This window comes from Lactuca serriola, chromosome 4, assembly GCF_051521515.1.
Source record: "Lactuca serriola cultivar US96UC23 chromosome 4, Lser_US96UC23_V15, whole genome shotgun sequence".
Classification (NCBI taxonomy): domain Eukaryota; kingdom Viridiplantae; phylum Streptophyta; class Magnoliopsida; order Asterales; family Asteraceae; genus Lactuca; species Lactuca serriola.
Window position 1 is genome coordinate 48,959,932 of NC_136411.1, and position 5,931 is coordinate 48,965,862.

General features: G+C 28.3%; 1 long non-coding RNA gene across 2 annotated transcripts; it reads left to right on the forward strand.

The window, feature by feature from the left end:
• The first annotated feature begins 4,114 nt into the window (after nucleotides 1-4,114).
• LOC145100108 (uncharacterized) lies at nucleotides 4,115-5,726 on the forward strand. Of its 2 annotated transcripts, none has more exons than XR_013704825.1 (4): nucleotides 4,115-4,342; nucleotides 4,617-4,749; nucleotides 4,866-4,892; nucleotides 5,367-5,726. It is a non-coding gene; the product is annotated as an uncharacterized LOC145100108 (long non-coding RNA). The 2 variants fall into 2 exon arrangements; XR_013704824.1 differs by having other exon boundaries at nucleotides 4,116-4,342; nucleotides 4,687-4,749.
• The last annotated feature ends 205 nt before the right edge of the window (nucleotides 5,727-5,931 follow it).

Genomic DNA, 5,931 nt, shown 5'->3' on the forward strand with positions numbered 1-5,931 from the left:
TAGAATTAAGAACTCAAAAGGATCGGAATTTCAACAAGGCAGAGCTCGTCCAAACCTTGCGTAGAGGAAGGGAATTGAGGGAGGAAGCTGAATTATCCCTGATATTGATAGAGTTCAACTTTTCTTATGATTCTGACAGTTGGAAGTGGCTAAGGGATATACCACTTGACTTCTCGGATCAATCTATAAGACTAAAATTATATGGATTATGTTTAGGTGAGGGTAATTTAACTTTTAGATTATTTAAATAGATACAATTGAAGTGTTTTTTTTTTTTTTTTTTTTTTTTTTTTTTTTTTTTTTTTGTAGATAATGACATGATAAAATTCCAACCGCCTTGAATCCAGTGATGAAAAGAGTATCATTACCATTAGTGATGTGTGCATTTTGTGGATAGGAGGAAGAATCTTGTGATCATATTTTCTTTGGTTGCACTTTTGCTAAGGAAATATAGGATTGGTTTTGTTCCCGGTAAAAAATTGATGTTTATGCCACCTTCTCGCTTTAATGAATTTAGAAACTTAATTTCCAATATGCTAAATCGAGTGGTCAAAATAAAGCTCCTGGGCTCGTTGCGCTATGTTTTGATTTGGAGTATATGGAAGGTGAGGAACTTAGATGTTTTTAAACGGATAAAACATAATCCATTGAAGATGACTAGAAATTTTCAATTACTCTCGTACAATTGGACTAAGTTTAAGGAAAAGGTTCCAAATTTGAAATGGCAGAAGTGGGTCCTAAACATGCCTCATATGTTGAGTTTGTAAGTTTTGGATCATTCCATCAACCATCTAATCACTACCGTATATTATATTTTCCTTTTAAATTTTATAAAATAAATATAGATTTTATATAAATTATTTTTATTTTTTAAATTAATTATCTTATTATTTAAAATCACATTATTAATTTATTTATGTTTATTTTCTAATTTAGAAATCTTTTTATTATTTTGACAGTTTATTCAAATATATTTTCAATGTTGTTTCTTATTTATTTTTCGTTGACATTTTGTTCGTTTATTTTACTTTTTTTAACGTTTTATTTGTTATTTTGTTGGCATTTTGTTCGTTTATATATAACCAGCTTTTAAAAACCTGGATCATCCGAATCCGTAACCTTGTTTTTTGCAATTTAGGAATGGTTTTTTATAACTTAAGACTATTTGTAACTTTTTGACGTTTTGTTCATCAATCCCAAAACTTTTAAAAACCTTGATCATCTGAATCGAACTCTATAACTAGTTTTTACAACATATGAATGTTTTTATAAAGTTTTTTTACGATGTACAATCTTATTTTCCTTTTTACTTTTGTTTATAATAAAGATAAGGTTATATAATTATTATTTTTAATTTAAATACTTACCTATATAAAACAGAAAAAGTTATAATTATTATTATTTTAGGCATTTATAAACATTATATATAAAATAATTGTAAAAATGAATGTTAGACGTAAATAAAACTAATATAACAAAGGATCGTCCCACTTATTAATTTGTTCCAAAAACTTAGACCAGACAATATGGGCACTTCTCGTGCTCGTTGTGCGGACCTGACAAGCATTAACAGTGTCGTGACGGGGAACCCCCCCCCCCCCCTTCTCGTTTTTGCTTGTTGAGGGCCTAGAGGTGGCAAAAATTGACACGACACGAAAGCCGACACGAACCGACACGAAATAAACGGGTTTGGGTAAGATATTTCAACCCGTTTAAATAAACGGGTTGACACGACACGACACGAAAATTAAATGGGTAAGGTTAGGGTTGAGAATTTCAACTCGAATATGACTCGAAAATGACTCGTTTATTTATATGCAAGTTTATTGAATTATTTAAATAAACTAGAAAGATACAAAACCAAAAGCACAAGTAAAAGAAAACCTTCAAATTGAATTGTTTTGTAATGTTGAAATGACTTAGCCGTCTAGATCAAGATTTCATTTCAGTTTTTTCATTCTCTCCCAAACTACCCAATCTCTTTCACCACTATCACCTCCTTATGACCTTGTCATCCGCCTCCCCAACTCCCACTCTTTTAGTTTTGTCATCTAAACTTGCTTTGACTTCATCTATTATATATGCTTCAAAACAATTAGTTTTTCATTTCCGCCTACCAAACTTCTACTATTTCAATATGCTCAATCTTTGAACCACACATGACACGACATATTTCAAGGTATAGCCCTAACCCGAAACCCGACACGAACTCGACACGAAATAAACGGGTTGACACGACACGACACGGTAATTAAATGGGTCGGGTTAGGGTCAAACACTTTCAACCCGTTTAGTGTTTCGACACGACATGAACCCGACACGACACGACACAATTGCCACCTCTAGTTGAGGGTGAAACTCGTTGGCGTCACAACCGGAAGAAACGACACCATTTTCAAACATTTCGTTGACTAACCGTTTGGCAACAGTTCTTTTATATAAAAAACTTAACTATTTAAAAAAATCATTTACCCTATAAATACCTACCATTTTACAAAAAATTTCACACAATTTCTCTTCTTCTCTCTACATAATTTCAATTATCTTCAAAAAAAAAAATATGGACACTTTCGACTCGTCCGATGATTCAGATGACGATATTTTCTTCATGATAGAGTTTTTTTTTGAGTAAATTACTGAAATCGTCCCTATGATTTGGTCAAAATTGCACGTTTGGTCAAAAACGCAACAAAATTAAACCACAGGGACGATCCGAGTGCAAAATAAAAAGTTATGGACCAAACATGAAATTTTGACCAAACCATAGAGACGATTTTAGTAATTTACTCTTATTTTTTTTTTTTAATTTGGATGTTATATGTAATTTAATTTCTATGTTATTTTTAATCATTAAAAATTGTTTTTGTAATATATTATTTATAATTTTTAAACACTATGTTTTATTTATTATGTTATATTTAAAAAATGTTTGTTTAAATTTAAAAAAAAAAAGAAACTCGAAAAAAAAATTATAAAATGGAAAAAAAATTGGTGTTATAACAAGATGCAATATAGTGATAATTTCCCCATTTAGTGTTATAACATCATTGATGATATGACAGGTAAGATGACATCAAAATAATGTTAGATCTAACTGACCACGACTAATGTTCTTAGCCAAAATGACTTTCAAACACTATACATATGGTTTTGCAAAGTAGTTGAAAACACATGTGCTATTAAATCTTAAGAAAAACCTAAGTTGTCACTTCATTACATCAACCATCTAATAACTAACATATTTTATATTTTCTTTCTAAATTTTATAAAATTAACATAGATTTTATATAAATTATTTTTATTTTTTAAATCAATTATCTTATTATGTAAAATCATATTATTTATTTATTTTCCTTATTTAAAAATCTTTTTTATTTTTTTGATGTTTTATTCGAATATATTTTTAATGTTATTTTTATTTATTTTTTGTTGACATTTTGTTTGTTCGTTTTTCTTAAATTTTTAACGTTTTGTTTTTTATTTTGTTGGTTTATATAACACCGACTTTTAAAAAGCTGGACAATCTAAATCCGTAATTTTTTTACAACTTAGGAATATTTTTTTACAAAGTTGTTTTATAACTTAAGACTATTTTTAACTTTTTGTCGTTTTATTCGTCTACCTGAAACCTTTTAAAAAACCGGATCATCTGAATCAAATTCCTTAACTATTTTTTTACAACCTAGGGATGTTTTCATAAAGCTTTTTAACGGTGTACAATATTGTTTTTCTTTTACTTTTATTTTTAATATAGATAAGTTTATATGATTATTATTTTTAATTAAATATTTATCTATATAACATAGATAAAGTTATATAATTAGTACTTCTTTAGGATTTTATAGACATTTTTTATAAAAAAAATATAAAAATGTTTGTTAAATGTAAATAAAACTAATATCACTACAAACAAAATTACATTCAGTGGCATATATCATGTTTTTAGTGGCGCATATATATATATATATATATATATATATATATATATATATATATATATATATATATATATATATATATATATATATATATATATATATATATATATATATATATATATATATATACACGGAAAATTCAAATTTCATATCACCGCTTCTTTTTCCCCCCAAAATAAAAAGCATTTCGCTCATCACCAAGGTTAAAAAAATTAAACGGAAAAAGATTGGGATCGATCATATACCCTAATCTCTAGTTTCTTTAGATTTCTTATCATTTGTTCTGTATTCCATAACCTAATCCTCAGTTTTCAAATTGATGCCTCTCATAGTCCACAGCCCCACCATCATCGACACTGGACCATCCAAACACAATGTCGCACACCATACCATCACGAGAATAGGTATGATTCCAATTGTGATTTTGATTTTGATTTAGTTGTTGATTTTTTTTTTCAATTTCCAAACGTAAAAGAAAAGCAGACCATCGCTTCATCGGACATTTGGTAATCCATCTATTAATTCTTGTTGTTTTCGGCAAGTTTTGCAAATTCATATCTTGACTCTGTTACATGTTTCTCCGTTATTTTAAATCCAAAACTAGGTTGAATTTCAAAACTTAAATCCATCATAAGCACGCTACTTGATAGGATCACGATTTTATTTTGGTTCATGTAGAATTTCAAAAGCTACATTGAGGGATTACATTCAGAAAATTAAAGCAATTGCTGCTAACTTGGCTTCTCAGGTGCCGCTGCTGAAGTTGCCATTATTAACTTCTCGAATCCTTGAAAGCTTCTTCTAGAAATGGGTAAAAATAAGAAATTGAAAAGAATTTACCTCTGGTTTTTTCTTTTACTTTCATTTTCTAACTGATCCCTTCAATTTGTTTCTCTTTAACAATTCAACATTTTTTTTTCACTTCAGGTGACTATTGGCGCTTTACAACTTGAAGTAAGTTTCTTATTTTTTATATCTCAAAACTCTCTCATAAAGTGGTTATAGTCCGATATTTGATTTGATAAATATATATGCTTTTCGATGAGGAATCTTTTAATATTTCATATTTGAGGTTATACAGTTAAGTTATTGTGTTAGGTGACATGTTATGTTGTTGCTCCACAAGTGTTTGATGAAATGCCTACACGAAAGTAATAGTACAAAATACCAATTCACTTTATTGTACATAGTTCCAGGAGCTTAATATCATTATATCTGGCTTTCAGCTATAATAATAAGAATGGGGTCGAGTAATGTTTATAAAATATAATTATATGCTAATTTACAGCATACAAATATTTGGGCCTTGTATGTACATACATTCTCACTCATTTTGGTGTTACAAGTGTATCATATTTTTGTATTATTTCAAATTGTTATCGACATTTTTATATTATTTCTTACTTTTATTGGTCTATGTTGTGGCAGTGAACTAAATGTCAGTCCTGATGCATCCGAGTTGTGTAGGTGATCTCTATCTCAAAATTTATTTATAATCAATAAATTAGAAATGAATAACAATCAATATGAAAACAAACAAAATGTTAATCATTTATCTTTTTCTTTTAAATTTATTTGTTTCTAGATGATGTTTGTGAGATGACTTCAAATAATAGAGATAATAGGTTCAATTTTCTTTTAGGAGTGGAGAGAAGGAAGAGGTTACATAAACAAAGAGAAACAATCTTTTTTTGAAGACTTTTTATTTTAAATATAGACAATATTGTTGTTAAACAAGTTAAATTTGAATTTAAGTAATGATAATAGGTTCTCCATTTATTATGTTAATTGTCTTTTTATTGTTTTATATTATGTTTATATTAAAAAAACGAGAGCTAATTTTGGAATGTATTTGCTTTGTGGTGAAAAATGTGTCACTTAAAGCATTAAAATAATATTTATTTTAGTATCCGTGGCATAAAAAATGTCACTAAAACCCAACAGTGTTGTAGTGGCATAAAAGAAAGTGTTACTAAAACCCTACATGGCTACA